Source organism: Brachycentrus maculatus, unplaced genomic scaffold (genome assembly GCF_059751285.1).
Source record: "Brachycentrus maculatus isolate JH-2025_06_01 unplaced genomic scaffold, ASM5975128v1 h1tg000122l, whole genome shotgun sequence".
Classification (NCBI taxonomy): Eukaryota; Metazoa; Arthropoda; class Insecta; order Trichoptera; family Brachycentridae; genus Brachycentrus; species Brachycentrus maculatus.
Genome location: NW_028280875.1, coordinates 2,116,530 through 2,131,389, shown reverse-complemented (window position 1 = coordinate 2,131,389; position 14,860 = coordinate 2,116,530). Strand labels below are relative to the sequence as shown.

At 33.6% G+C, this 14,860-nt stretch overlaps 1 non-coding gene across 1 annotated transcript; it reads left to right on the top strand.

The window, feature by feature from the left end:
- The first annotated feature begins 3,770 nt into the window (after positions 1 to 3,770).
- LOC148309522 (U4 spliceosomal RNA) lies at positions 3,771 to 3,909 on the top strand. Its single transcript, XR_015837530.1, has one exon. It is a non-coding gene; the product is annotated as a U4 spliceosomal RNA (small nuclear RNA).
- Positions 3,910 to 14,860: the final 10,951 nt, after the last annotated feature.

The window sequence follows — 14,860 nt, the reverse complement described above, 5'->3', positions numbered from 1 at the left end:
TGTGCGGATAAGTGTTTGAAGAATAAGGCTTTGTTATATATTTTGATTAAACTTTCACGAAGCTAAATAAGGCTAGAAGCAGGTTTAAGGGTGTTAGCAGCCAAGACGCGATATATGTAGGTAAGAAAGATTAAATACTCGAGCGCCTCTAGCGGCGTCAGTGTAAAGCTGCAATAAAACGTAATGGTCGTTTTTCTAAGCTGCCATATTTTATTACCCGTATGAATGTGTTTTTCTTTGCAACCATAATTTAAGCACATCGGATAACACATTTTCTCCGCATAAGGTGAATATTTTACAATGTCTGCTAGATGAATTTGTACACCTACTTGTTATTTATGTATGTATTCAAGAGATGAAAAGATTGAGATTTTTTCACATGGATGCAGTTTGAAACGAAATGTCACGACAGTATATATCTCTAGATACCAAGTTTGTTAGATGAATTTGTATATCTACTCGGTATTTATGTACACAAGAGATGAAAAGATTGAGAATTAGATAAAAATGAGATTTTCTTGCATCGCTCACTCATTTCAACAACGCCATATATCGAGATCGTTTTTAAAGTTCAAGAATTCAGTAAAATGTATTAAAAATAAATATCAAGCCACTTATTGAACTTTTTACTGTGCAACAGATGTTTTTAGTTAAAACCCGAAGGTTTTTTCTCCAATTGAAAAATATAAAGTATATTTTAAAAAATAATTATAAAATACCTTTTCTTCAAAATGCAAAAACAACACATTCTGCCCTGTAGCGGGTAAAAATTAAGTTTAAAATATGTCGCTTTTGCTGGGATATGGTACATTTTCTGTGCACACGAAGGAAAGGTGATCAGCCCTCCGCTTCAGGTACTATAGGTCCAGGGTAATATTGAATAAATATTACAGTGAAAAAATCACTTATATTTGTTAGACCCCCCTCTGGGAATCGAGCCCGGGATCTCCAGAACGGTAGCCGAGTGTGTTGACCATTACACTACGGAGGCGGACAAAATAATAATAAAAAATAGGTCCGTTAGATAGTGATTAAATAATATAAAATCGAAATCTTTCTTGCTGTTACATTCTTTAAAATATTCATTCGTATTACATAAACAGCGCATTTTATGAGTAACCGATATTTTCCTTGACGTTCACCACATAATTTATAGCCGAGATGGAATTTTTATTTCTCTGTCGCATCACACGACCCAATCTGTCATATCACGCCATGTTACCCGCTCCCGACTCGGTACTTACCGTTTATCTATGATTTCGCGTGACGTCATTACCCGCGACAGACTTGACATAAACGATAATGACGAAATAGGTACTAAAAACGCGATAAATTTAAAAATAATATTTCTAAATATTTTTACAACATGTTGAGGGTGTCCAAATACTTGTTCACAAAATCTGGATTTTTCTCCAATTACAGGAGTTATTTTCATATTATTTAAAAAATAATATGAATACTTATATGTATATGGATTTTTCTCCAATTACATGAGTTATTTTCATATTATTTAAAAAATAATATGAATATAACTCCTGTAATTGGAGATAATATAGATTTTGTGAACAAGTATTTGGACACACTCAAAATGTTGTAAATAAATTATCTAGTCAAATAATAAGCTATAATGATAAAAATTAAAAGGATATTTTCTGGCGTTTCTCATGTGTGTGATTATAATCCAGGATTCGGACCTCACATACTAATAAAAGAGTTTTTGCTCAATAAAAAGCTTCTTTTTATCTCACCAATAGATGTCCCTAATGAAGTTCTAGTGATTCAAGAACAATGTTTCAAAATTGGTTCCTGTTAGCTTTCAAGAATTTGAGTAGTGTGGTTGTCAATAATGGGTAGAATCGGTGAATGTTTAACGTGTTTAAAGCGATCACTAAAACCAGCCTATGACGGTCGTCAGCCCCGTATTTACGGGGCTGACGACTATGGAAGTCTGGGCATTTGCCCAGACTTCCATATTTTTTTATGAGATGTCAAAAAATAATATAAATTATAATAAATTGTTAAAATAATTTTACCTCTAATGAGTCTAGCCAATTACGTTTAATCGGTAGTTGCGCTGGCGGGAGCGTATTTAAATAAGGACATAAAACACTTCTTACTGTAGCTAATATTCTCCGTGTAAAAGGAAAAACTGGTACCTACCCTTGGCAAGATATAACGCTGCGTTTTTGTAAGTAATATGACTACATTTCCTCCGCCACCCGACCGACCCACCGGCGGTGTTATCTGGCCAGGGGTACTCATCGAACAACGTCAAAATTGAATTGTTGGGTAATATATCCAAAATAAAACAAGGTTTTTCTTGGATTGAATTCTACATTTATTTGTGTATATCTTAATAATACGTGACGCGTTTCGTCTTCTTAGGACATTATCAAACACTGACTAAAAATATTTACAAAATGTCCCTATATACTAACAATAATTGCTATTATTAGGTCTAGGAGTACATATAATGGCGGGTATTTCGGTGGATAATGTGGATTTCTATGAATGTTAAGATAAGCAATGTAGTTAAATGTACCCTAATTTTTCGCGTCACGTATTGAGATATACATAATAAATGTAGAATTCTATCCAAGAAAAACCTTGTTTTATTTTGGATATATTACCCAACAATTCAATATGGAATTCCACCAACTGTCTGCAGTTACAATAAATAACGTCGAAATTCATTTAAAAACATATCGTAGTCATACAGGAGAAAGTGACCAAGTGCATTTTTTACAAAAACGTGATTATTGACTATTTGATACAAGCTTAATATTGCCCTAAAAAATCCCAAAGCGATTTTAAACTTGGAAGTATAATTTATTGACTTGTTGAAAATGACTATCTGCATTGATGTTTATTTTCTTGCCAAGCAAAAGTGACTTAAATGGCCCTCCTGAATATTTTACGTTTTGTTTGTTGGTCACTTTCTCCTGTACGACTACGATACTTGTTCACAAATCTGGATTATGTACGCTTAGGAGTTATTTTATACATTTTTGACATCTCAACATAGATGAAGAAATACTCAGACCTCCATATTCTTCATTTAAAAGCAAATATACCACACTTACACAATATTTTGAGTGTACCCAAATACTCGTTTACAAATCTGGAGTATTTTAGGAATTTTGAGTATGAAAGAGTATTTTTTTTATATTTTTGACCTTCAACATAGATGAAGATATGCCCAAACTTCCATATTCTTTATTTATTGTTTTGGCATTCACTTTGTGGTAAGACGTTTTTAACGTTTTTACGTCGGTAAGACGATATGTTTTTAAATGAAATTGTAAAAGAAAACCACTTGAGTTTATTTTATTATAACGACTAGTCAGAAGCTGTGCTTCCGTCTTTAGGTCTAAATATAAACTGTTTTTATTTAGACAATTGCCTATATTCAGACCTGAAGATGGAAGCATAGCTTCAGAAACTAGTCGTTATAATAAAATAAACTCAAGTGGTAAAAAACTAGTGTTTTTCTTTTACAATTCTTCATTTAAAAACATATTATATACACCATACAAACACAACATTTTGCGTGTTACCAAATACTTCTTCAATGTATTTTACATAGTTATTTTATTCTATCAATGAAGATGTTTGATGGAGAGGAATATGGGAGTCTTACGAGCTGTCAAAATTCTCTTACGCGGTATTAGTTCGCAGCGCGCCGTCTAGATGGCGCCACAAGCGTTCCCAATGCGCTCGTGAAAGCACTAAGGTCAGCCATATATAGTCTTCCTTCATAGGGTCGTGTTAACTTTGCGCAGTGGCGATATCGTAACCAATGAGGTTTATCCGAGGTGCGATTATTGCTAGTTGAAAACTTTACCAATACCCCGCCTTGTGGACGTGAAATACCGTTCGCTATGGCAATTTTTGAAAGCCTGTAATGGGCTACTTGATGCGTAACGGATGGTCGGCGGTTAAATGTCCTGATAAGGATCTTTAATTGTTAATTGCCAAGCTTATCAGAGCTCTCTGTGGTGAATATGCGAGTACCCCATGATGATATTACTATGCGTGTTTCATCCCTGAGATGTTGGACCAGATTTCTTGGCTCTTGTCCACGGCCCAGTTTTTTAGACTAAACTTGATAGTGCTGAGTGTCAGTCCGCATATCGCTTACTCCTTTCAACAATGCCATATATATTATGAAATAACTTGATTTTTCAAAAGATCGTTTTTAAAGTTTAAAAATATAATGAAAATGTATTAAAAATACATATCAAGCCACTTATTGAACTTTTTTCTGTACAACAAATCTATTTAGGTAAAACCTGAATGTTTTTTCTCTGAAAAATATGTAGTATATTTGAAAAAAAATAATTAAACAATTACTTTTCTTCGAAATTCAAAAATTAACACTTTCACCCTATAGCGGGTAAATATTGAGTTAAAAATATGTCGCTTTTGCCGGGATATAGTTCATTTTCTGGGCATTCCCAAAACATGCTCAACTGAAAATTGACGATTTTTGATATGTGATGTTGTTCAAGGGAGTGAGCGATATGGGCTCAGGGCCCATTGGTGGCCTCTCAGCACCAGTTCACCAGAGGTAGAGAAGAGCTGACCCTAACAGTGGACAAAGATGATAAGTTGGGATGAAGCCAGGAAGAAGAATTTGGGAGAATGTATGCGGCACATTTCACCGTGCTCAAAATTTAATATTCTGACCTGTAACATAAGATATGGAATTAATATCGCTCACTCCTTTCAAGAACGTCATAAATCAAAAATCGTCAATTTTCAGTTGTGCATGTTTTCGGAATACCCAGAAAATGTACTACATCCCAGCAAAAGTGGCATATTTTTAACTTAATATTTACCCGCTACAGGGCAAAAAGTGTTGTTTTTGCATTTTGAAGAAAAGGTATTGTTTAATTTTTTTTTAAAATACTATATATTTTTCAAATGGAGAAAAAACCTTCAGGTTGTAACTAAAAAGATCTGTTGCACAGTAAAAAGTTCAATAAGTGGCTTGACATTTATTTTTAAAACATAGTATTATATTCTCAAACTTTAAAAACGATCTCCTGAAAAATCAAGTTTTTTTATTTATTTCTGACGTTGTTGAAAGGAGTGAGCGATATGTTATGTAGAATGCGTGACCTAGGTGACGTTGTATATGATAGAAGGACCTACAACCTGAGAACGAGGAGATCTGACCCTAACAGTCAACAAAGATGATAAGTTAATATGGAGCCAGAAAGAAGAAGATACTGCGCACTTTCTACCCTAAGTTATCAACCCCTGACCGGGGCCAATGCACTAAATTTAATCCTTCAGAACATGGCTACCCCTCTTGCACCTCCTAACGTGGTTATACGATGGTTACACATTACACCAATATATTATAACGCAATTCAAAACATAAAATTTATCCCCAAACTCGTATGTTAACAGTTCATACTTAGTAATAGTTGAACCACGCTCTCAAGTCTTTTGTGACAAACAATTTTATAAAAGATATTTCTAAATAAATGTGTATATATATATATATATATATATATATATATATATATATATATATATATATATATATATATATATATATATATATATATATATGTATGTATGTGTACCTAGTGTGTAGTAGTGTGTTTGTTTCGCGGGTAGAATGGTGAATGTTACAGGTGTATAAAGTTATCACTTAAACCAACCTATGACAGAACGTCTTCTTCTCCGTCTTATCCCTCATTGCTGAGGGTTGTGACACGAAAGAGAAAGTTAAACAAATTTATGAGGATATTGTAGTAAAAAATAGAATCAGAGGAAGGCTGAGGTAAACTTAGCATGACCAAGTATTTCAAATATGTATTTGAAAGTGATCAGGATTTAGAATAATCGGCGGGTATGTATGAGGAGATGCATAAATGTAGAAAGTGGCGAAGATTGTTTGAAAGACAGATTGGTGTGGCGTTCTATTCTCTCTGCCTGCCCCTGCGGGAAAGTGACGTGACAATTAATTTATTTATCTTTTAAATATGTAATTAATATTATAAGAGATATCTTTTATTTTTTAAATATGGTATATGGCGACTGGGTTTATTTTTAAATTTTTTTAGTATCGTATTTTACTCGACCATTCTCATCACCATAGAAAGAAGCGGCATCATTTTACATCAGATGGGTCGCAAAAGCAATTTCATTTACTCCGTGTCATGTTATTTATGGGTCTAGAGCTGCCTGCGTGGTCCGCCAAACTAGAAAAAAAAACTATAATGAAAATCGCGAAAAAACGTGTCGCGCAGCGTCCATTTTGTATTCGTTTTGCGCGTGTTCGAAACTTTACCGCTAGACAATTTTTTGTCGTTGCATAAAAGAACAGTGCGCTCATTTGAATAAATATACATGTATGTAGAAAAGGGATGAATATGGAAAAATACCGTTCACATGATATAAGTGAAAGTTGTTTTTTTTTTAAATACCTAACGTCCAAGTGACTCTGAAATCTAGATCCGGCTTATACAACACCGCTTATCATGACCCTAATCAGGCTTCAACTTTTTAAGTTTTATAGCCTATGCCTACTCGTAAGTGGATTTACTCTTTATGTTTAAAGTTAGGTACTATAATATCATGTAATTCATAATTCATATTCATAGGACGAAATGTCCCCACCTTTAAATTACACCCTTCCTTGCATGACTTTTTTTATTTAAAATAATAAAAAAAACGATTGTGCCTTACTCTAAACATTAGAAATAATAAAGAATAAAAAAAAATGAAAAACTTTTAACACGGAATAATCAATAAAATACTTATGTATCAAATTTGCAACTACATGCAATGGTTATCCTTATAAGATATTGATATATCGCTCACTCCTTTCAACACCGTCATAATTCAAAAATCATCAATTTTTAGCTGTGCATGTTTTCGGAATGTCCAGAAAATGTACTATATTCCAGCAAAAGCGGCATATTTTTAACTTAATATTTACTCGCTACAGGGCAGAAAGTATTGTTTTTGCATTTTGAAGAAAAGTTATCGTTTAATTATTTTATAAAACATACTAAATATTTTTCAAATGGAGAAAAAACCTTCAGGTTTTAACTAAAAAGATCTGTTGCACAGTAAAAAGTTCAATAAGTGGCTTGATATTTATTTTTAATACATTGTATTACATTTTAAAAACGTCCTCCAGAAAAATCAAGTTTTTTTTATATTATAACCTTGTTGAAAGGAGTGAGCGATATGTTTTAACACAAGCTTTTGGCTATGTAACAAATTTGATAACAGGACTTTTTTATTTGACTTCATTGTTGACCTTTTATCCGTTACATCCGACATTCGTTAAACATTCAAAGGTCCGTTATATCGAGGTTTTACCGTACTCTAAATACTGCAGGCAGTATTGAGTTCGACGAGCTGTACTGAACTCGCAGTTGTACACAGGGCAGCGGTAGCTGTCGTTTGATTTATGGCGCGCGACATTATCAAAAATGTAAGCCGCTCCTCTGGCTGAGAAAGCAATGCATAAATATGGCGGGTAAATAGCGGGGAAGCTATAAGGACCGATTCCAATACGCTATATGAGGGAAATGCAGCCATTTCGCCGGAAATAAAAAAAATCGTTTATTCAAATAATTTATGTACTAATGGATCTTTGTCAGACGGGAGGAATATATAATTTAACATACTTAACCTATAAAAGATTGTATTAGACTCATTTTGTGTTTATAACAGCCGATATAATTAATATTTTCATTCTTTATTTTCTTTTGGAAAATTCGCTTTCGAAAAAACGTTATTTTCGTAAGTTGGAAATGAAGGACGTCACAGAAATGATTAGAGTTATTTTAATGACGGTCTTGTGATTTTTCATATTAATTTATTATCCACACAGATCGTGATATTTATCCATTGTTCAATCAAACACAGATTTTTTGAGTCCACTAAGTAGTACTTTATTGTTAAAAAACACAAAAATTTATATTGTGACAATTGTTTCCCCTAGTTATGGTATTTTCAAACGAATGACATTCTTAATTTAATCGATAGTTCTTATCTTGCATTATTTCCTTATATTACCATTCGAACATCTGTCATACATCGCATTTCTACTGCGTTGTGTATACTTTCATTTTTCTTTTGCCAACTCCGTTATTCACTTCCATACATTAGGTTTTTTTTATATTCCTCTAACATTCTTATTTGAGTATTAATACATTTTCTATACATGTCCCAACTCATTCAAAATATTTTTTGACTTACCGTATACAAATTTAAAATAAATAAATAAACTATAAAAATATATATCCCAATATTTCAATACAAAACCAAAAAGAATATTTTCAATAGAACCGTTCCATCGTTTTGAATTTTTATCAGCCATTTTACGGTGTTGCCACTACGGAAAAGTAAAACAAAAACATAAGCGCGCTTATCGCATAAATCACGGAGGGAAAGTTTTATTCATCTTAGCGTTTAATATCCTAAGAAGATTCTGTATTGCGGACGTTCCGAGCAACAGTTGTCGCACAGCTGTAAATGACTTAGATAATTTTCTACCATTCAAGACCCGGATCCTGTAATTTATATCAAAAGTCTCCGTTTTAATATCGCTCACAGAAAATATCATTTTCAACTTAGCCGCATTCAAAGTTCGGTAGGTACTTTCTGGCTCGCTTAATTTACGGGGCTTTAATAAGAGAAAACCGGGGCAGATAGATATAGATCTCATTGCTCCCCTAGTATTCATGATTGATCTTTTTTAATAATAAATTTTGTTGAGGATTTTCCATTTAACCTCTTTAGATCCGAATGATTTCAATAAATTTAAGGTTCATCCAAGAACATCTGTAGGTTTCTGGTGCATAAATGATTCTAGCCTGTCAGATAGAAAGAGTAAAACAGTGGCATGCAAACGTTTTAATTGAGGTAAGATCCTCAAGACTTTACCCTTTCCTCCTCGCTTTAAATTTATGTGTCATATTTGATGCATGATCGAAGATGAGTTACACAACAGTGTTGCGTTTTATACCGTTTTTCGTTGTGTTCAAAAAAGATTCATCAACCTGGCAAAAAAAATGGAGAACGTTACAATGATACATCGTATTAAATAAATCGATTTTTCTTATTGTTTTGAAATAATAGATACTCGCATATCTGCAGGGCAAAAAATCCGGTGTCACAAGACATAACAAATTTATATTTGTAACTGCATAAAGTTGGTAGAATTCCATATTGAATTGTTGGGTAATATATCCAAAATTAAACACGGTTATTGGATTGAATTCTACTTTTATTTCCATATGATAATATGTGACGCGTTTCGCTTTGAGTGTTTGATAATGTCTTAATAAGACTTAACGCGTCACGTATTATCATTTATGGTATATGTAAATAAAAGTATAATTCAATCCAATAACCATGTTTAATTTTGGATATATTACCCAAAAATTTTACATAACAAATTGTTTAAAAGAATACTTTCATAGAATTAAAATGAAAAATTATGTACAACATTTTAAGTGTGTCCAAATACTTGTTCACAAAATCTGGATTATCTCCAATTACAGGAGTTATTCTCATATTATTTTTTGACATTTTCCATATTCCTCTTCATCTTTGATGAGATGTCAAAAAATAATATGAATAATTATGTATTTGTTTTCAATTAAAATTGAGTTTTATGATGAATAAATAATATATGAATAATTTTTATTTTACGACGTGATTTGTGACTTACATTTATTTAAAAATTTATTCTAGGGTTTAAAGGAAGTAGTTTTATAGATAGAGCCTATTTCTGAAGATGTATATTCCCCATTCCCGTTCTGCATTTCCTCTGTAGCATACATATCTCTCCCAACATACATACATATCTCTCTATAGACGACCCCGACTTGCGAACATAACATCATTTATAAACGATTTTTATTATTTTGTTATTTATACTTATTATGTTTTTCTTCTTCTTCTTCCTTCTTATAGATCCGAGGATCTTTCTGTTCCATTATCCTTCTCTCGTGATGTGGACTGCCAGATGTCACGCCATCGTTTTGGGGGTCTTCTTCAGTCTGGGTTTTCTTGAAGAGCAATTCGGACCAGTCTATTTTCTTGGATTCTATTGACATAAACATTCCAGAATCATATTCGCTGTCTTCCTTATCTGACTATATCACCCGTACTACACATTTTCTGAATTCTCGTGCACCATATCTCTGGTCTCTTAACGTCCTCATTTCCGAAAATCTGTGAATACTTGTGAGATTGTTCTTACGGTGGAGTAGAGAAAAAAGAAGATTTTGGAGAGACCATATTAAAAGACGAATCAAGGATGCCATATATTGCGACTAACGAGATAACACCGCGTCACCGCGTTCCCAGAAAACCATAAAAGAGATGAAAAGATAGCTGGGCGTCAACATACACAACACAGAAGGGGTCACTTTTTTGAAAAAATAGATCTTTAGGTTTAATATAAGGAAAAAAATGTTTTTAAAACCTCTTAGTTTGTCGCTCTTTCCATCTTCCCAAATCATCCTTCATTTTCTCAACATAATAATACAAATTATTCTTACACTCTCCTTATCATTCATCGTTCACTTTGTGTAATACCACATTAATAATTTAATGATTTTATTAAAGTGGTTTTATACAAAGAAAACTATGAATTATATATGGAGAGTGCTTTATTACCATACCACAAAGTTAACACTGCTTTTAATATAGAAAATATCAAATAATTCTAATATTTATCCATACCTCAAAGTAATTGTGCAGGTTTTGCTACCATTGAATGATAGTAGGTACATATATTGAATGAACGTATGTCGGGGTTGCGTCTGAGTTGTCAAATCCCTAAATATAATGCTTGGCATTGCTAAGAATATGTTATACGTAGATTGACTCAGTTTTGACTATTTATTTGGGCATCTTTTAAGATAACATCTCTTTCATTCCGAGTCAAGTTAGAAGGTTCCAATTCACTCTAAATATCTAGACATGTTACAATGGATTGGTTTTCTGAAAGCCAATTTCTTTTGGTGTTCGGGAACATTATTACGTACGAATACTTTTTAGTGACATCTATGTTATTTCACCAAACATCTTTAAGTCAAACTTTACAGAGCACTTATTGGATCTCTTGGTATGAATTTTATTTCGATTATTAGCTTCCCTAATTTGTACTAATTGTTTTTAAACCAAGTTTTGCATTTGATTTATTACTTATACATATCATTTCGTTATTTTTATTAAATTTCATTTATTATTATTTTCTATGTAATCTATCTTAATTTCTTATTTCTATGTTATTTTTTGTGGAAGGCAGTAATGCCGTAAATGCAAAATAAATAAATAAAACGTTAACTCCAAAATATGACATTTTGAGTAACGATGCAGTATTATAAAGTTTTCAACCTTCTATAAACTGGCAAAATACACTAAGTATGTAGTTTTAAATGTCATATTTAAGTGGTTTTACAAGTAAATTAAACTTAAAGTTTAAAAGCGGGTATTTTATTCAGGCTAATTCAGCTTTAAATGAAAGGGATTAATTAAAAAGGGGTTTTAGAGGAAACATTTTTGCCAGTAATATACCCACGATTTTATCATGCGTCGCTTGTTCAAACCAAAACTAATACCAACACAAAATTATAATAACTAACTAACCATCACGTCGCTTCCCCGTAGGGGTAGACTGGGGGAATAGAACGCCACACCAATCTGTCTTAGCAGACAATCTTTCAAGGTGAAAGACAACACTGATATGTGTAAAAATGGATCTTTTATAATATGGATAGGAAAATAGAATGACAGCAATGGCTTGAGCACTCGGGGTTGCATATCTGTATTTTGTTTACCAAACTATTTTAGTAATTTTCTTGTCTCCATACATGATCACAGCAAAGCGCCCTTGAGGTAGTATTTTACGAAAATATATTTATAAGGGTCTCTGCTTAATAAAGATTACTCAAATCAACCATAAATACTGTCATGAACTCGTACTTGATACGACGTATGAATCGTATGTGTGTGTGTGTGTGTGAGTTCCAGAATTTGAGTAGTGTAGTTGTCGATCATGAGTAGAATGGTAGAAGTTTCACTTGTATTAAGCGATCACTTAAACGAGCCTATGGCTGGTCGTAGGCCCTGTAAATACCCAGACTGTAAATATCCATATTCTTCTTCATCTATTTTGAAATTTTAAAATATTGCTCATTGGTACACGCCTGATGAAAACGACAATTTTTGCTAAAAGTCTTCAGCAATTTCAGCATACAAATAAGAAAATAATCTCAGAATCAAAACGGTTAATAAACCCCATCAAAGTCTTCAGCAATTTCAGCATACAATTAAGAACAAATTCTCAGCATTAAAACGTCTACGTACAATATATGAATAGCTACGTATCTGTTGCGTATGTTTTCTGTTTTATGTGTTTACTGTTTTTTTTTTGCTGTTGCCTTATAGCACTTATTTTTACTTTATTGCTCTTTTCAACTTGTACATCTTATAACTGTTTGTTTTTTCTTCACTATTATTTTTACTTTAGCTCTAAATTAAGTCTGCCTATTAATCTTCTTTTAGTCCGCCTCCGTAGTGTAATGGTCAGCACGCTCGGCTACCGTTCTGGAGGTCCCGGGTTCGATTCCCAAGGGGGGTAAAATAAATACAAGTGATTTTTTCACTGTAATATTTATTCAATATTACCATGGACTGGTACCTGAAGCGGAGGGCTGATCATCTTTCCTTCATGTGTAAACGATCAAGATAACACTGCGTTTATATGACACAGTGCCCTATGCACCATTGGGGTGCGGATAAGGGTTTTATTTATTTTATATATATTAATCTTCTTAACTTTTGCTATATTTTATTCTTGCTATTTACTTTTAACTCATTTAACATTTGTGAAATTTTGTAATTGGAATTACCTGTTTTATTTGTTATTCATTATTGTAAATGTATTTATATTAATGTTCTTTTAAATTTCTAAATAAATAAAATAAAATAAATTAAAATGGTTTATAAACTCCATCATCTGTGTTGCGATATCAAAAAATCTTTAATTGCATAAATTGGGAATACCATCGTAAATAACGTTCAGGAAAATGGCAGCCCCTAACTGAGGGGTTGCTATCTCTTAGACCATATATTTACATGGAAAGGTACCTTCTTACACTTACAAATACTACTATATATACTCTCCTTTAACTACCCTGAATACTGATTATTCCGTTTGGCTCCTTACTAACACAGAGGGCGTTTGTGCACTGCACGAAATTTCACCGTCCGGCACTTCAGTTAGCATGATAAAATGGATGATTGGCTTGTGCTTTTGTCTTTCTTTCTTCGGATCGGTGCGTAATCACGGTGCGCGTAAATTCGATCAAGCTAAACTGTCGTAGACACTTTTATTTTAAAAATCCGGACTGCCGGACGGTACAATTCCGCGTAGTGCACAAGCGCCCAGAAGCCCAAAACACTCAAATCAATAGATTCTATTTTGATTTTTTTTAAATAAAAAAGTTCTCATTTGGCGTGGCGCTCTATTTTTTCTTTTTTCCCGCCTCCGTAGTATAATGGTCAGCATGCTCGGCTACCGTTCTGGAGGTCCCGGGTTCGATTCCCAGGGGGGTTTAATAAATATAAGTGATTTTTTCACTCTAATATTTATTCAATATTACACTGGACTGGTATCTGAAGTGGAGGGCTGATCACCTTTCCTTCATGTGTAATCGATCGAGATAACACTGCGTTTATATGAAGCAGTGCCCTATGCACCATTTGGGTGCGGTAAGGGATTTATTATTCTATTCTCTCTGCTTACCCCTGTGGGGAAGCGGCATGGCTGTCGTGTCTAGAAGATAGTCGACTAGACGTGGCGTCAAGTGTCTTCCTGGAAATCAATTCTAATTAAGACTGCATAGCTACGAATACTCTAGGGAATGGAATCAATACGAGTAGGTGGGTACCTACACTCGAACCAAACAGATTTCAACTTTGGATCACATTTCAGTTTGAAGCCGAGTCAATAACGAACTTGAAATCTAAACTTTTAATTGCGTCATCTTCTTTATTTACATTAAATTCCATTTTCACATGGTATAAAGAAGAGAGAAGAATGCAGATCTGAATGTGAAATATTGGTAAACGGAGAGATTCTGGAACAGGTAGATGATTTCGTGTATTTGGGTAGTATGTTTTCTAGGGATGGAAAGATTGATAAAGACATAGAAAGAAGAGTGAATGCTGGGAACAGAGTGAATGGTGCACTAAAATCAGTTTTAGCAAATAAAAATCACAATGGAGTTTAAACTGGCAGTACACAATGGAGTTCTGGTTCCAACCCTTATGTATGGAAGCGAAGCATGGAGTTGGCAAAAGAAGGATGAAAGCAGACTGAATGCAGTCGAAATGCGATGACGAATGTGTGGCAAAACGATGTTTGATAGATGTTCAAATGATGAAATAAGGAAAGAATGTAAGGCTGAGATAAGCATTATCGATAAAATTAAGAAAGGTGTGTAGAGATGGTTTGGACATGTGGAGCGTATGAGTGAAGAAAAAACGGTTAAACAAATTTATGGGGTGAATGTAGTTGGAAAAAGAAGCAGAGGACGACCGAGGAAAACTTGGCACAATCAGGTATGTCAAATACTTGAAAGCGGCCGGGTCAGGAGTCGTAATAATCGTCGGGTATGTATGAGGAGATGCATGAACGTGGAAGAGGCGAAGAATGTTTGCAAGGACAGAGTGGTGTGGCGCTCTATTCTCTCTGCCTACCCCGCGGGGAAGCGGCGTGATGGTTAGTTAGTTATAAATAATAATAATAATAAATTTGGATAACTTATATAGCGCCATTTTCGTAAAAAAAATACCTCAAGGGCGC